Here is a 1700-nt window from a genome sequence, read left to right as displayed (position 1 = left end):
GGGCAGCGATAGCAGCGCGCTCAGTATACCGAGTCCAGCTGAGGGAAGTCCTGCTTTCTTTCGTTGTCTATGACCATAAAGACCCACTTGGGACCGAGCCCAAGACCGCGACAAGGTCCACGCCAGCGCCCGCGAGGCTGTCGGCGTGTGGCCTCCACAGCAAGGTGATCTTCCGCAGCTGCGCCGCAGGCCGCAGCCCGTAAAACAGCCCGTGCCCGGCCCAGGCAGTGCTTCGTACAGCGTCACCACACGGTCGCTAGCCTGGGCAACTACCACTGGGTACTGCAACAACGGTGGCGCGTGGTGCCGTCGGAGAAGTCGACGGTCTCGCTCCTGAACTTCCAGTAGTACTGAGCCCCCTCGGACAAGGCGCATCTCCCCTGCCGTGCAGCTGCTGCAGGTGCTGCCCTTGTCGGACAGGTTCACCGTCATCCCTTCTAACGCGCTCTGCCCTCCTGCAGCTGCTCTTGGAGTCGATGTCGTCCTCAAGTTGGGCACCCTCTCCGACTTGCTGGCGGGCAGCAGCGTGTGGTGGCGCGTGGTGTCGGCGGCGTAGTCAAGAGGATGTACCTATACCTCTTACAGGCGTGCGGGTGGGGTTTCTATCGACTCTGACCATGGTGCCTTACGAGTAGGCAACCCGCCAATAGCAAACTATACAGAAGTGCGCGGGTGATCAGCCAACTGGTACGTCCCTGGGCACATCGTACATAGCCGTAAAACTCATAAGAGCCGGGATTGGGGCAGTCCTGGCATCCGGGGCCCTAGGCGGCGCCCTATGGAGCAACAACATGAAAGTGTGCTGGGTGCGAAGCAGTGGAAAAGTTAACAGGAAAAGTGAACTGAACTTTTAATTCAAAAATAATTCTTAGAAGCATTGACAGTGATAAAGGTTTATTAAGGTATATAAAACTACAATGACAATTGACTCCATAAGGTCAGCACAGAGATACAATTTTTAAAAAATTGTCTTCAAAGTAAAAATGGTCTACTAAAGCAACATACAACTACATCACAATCCACTCCATACGGGAAAAGATAAGTGTAAACATGTACTGATTTGAGAACTGTCCTACATTAACTAAAGCAACATGAACTCTGGAAACACGGTTTTTAGTGAAACCGCCCAAAAGAAAAGATCAGTACAACTTACGCTCATTACAAAATTGTCTTACAATGAATGATCAGAATGATCTATAACTGCAATGAGGTCTCAACATGTGACTATAATTATTGAGATAAATGAGGGCTTAAATAAGTGTTGCTAAAATTTAAACGAATGACTTTCCAGGGAAAGTATGCATCGTGCAAAGGAGGGTTACTGAGACCGCAATGATTACCATAATACACTGAAATCCACATAATCAAAACTCACTCCAAGGGCAGAGGTAAGAACAAAGTTACAATTATTTAAAACTTTTCTTCAAAGTATGACTAAAGTAAAGTTCACAAAAGCAACATAAAACTACAAACATACTACAATACTAGAAAGGAAAAGATCAGTACAAAACTTGCACTTATTTGAAAATTGTCTTACAATGAATGATAAGAATGACCTATAACTCCACTGAGCTTAAAACAGATATCCCCAGTTCTCAACATATTATAATAATTATTGAAATAAATGAGGGCTCAAGTGTCACTAAAATTTAAATTGTCAGCAAAGTCATAATGATCCACTAAAGCAACATACAACTACA

Source organism: Frankliniella occidentalis, unplaced genomic scaffold (assembly GCF_000697945.3).
Source record: "Frankliniella occidentalis isolate FOCC.00 unplaced genomic scaffold, Focc_3.1 Scaffold466, whole genome shotgun sequence".
Classification (NCBI taxonomy): Eukaryota; Metazoa; Arthropoda; class Insecta; order Thysanoptera; family Thripidae; genus Frankliniella; species Frankliniella occidentalis.
Note: the sequence above shows the minus strand (reverse complement) of the source record.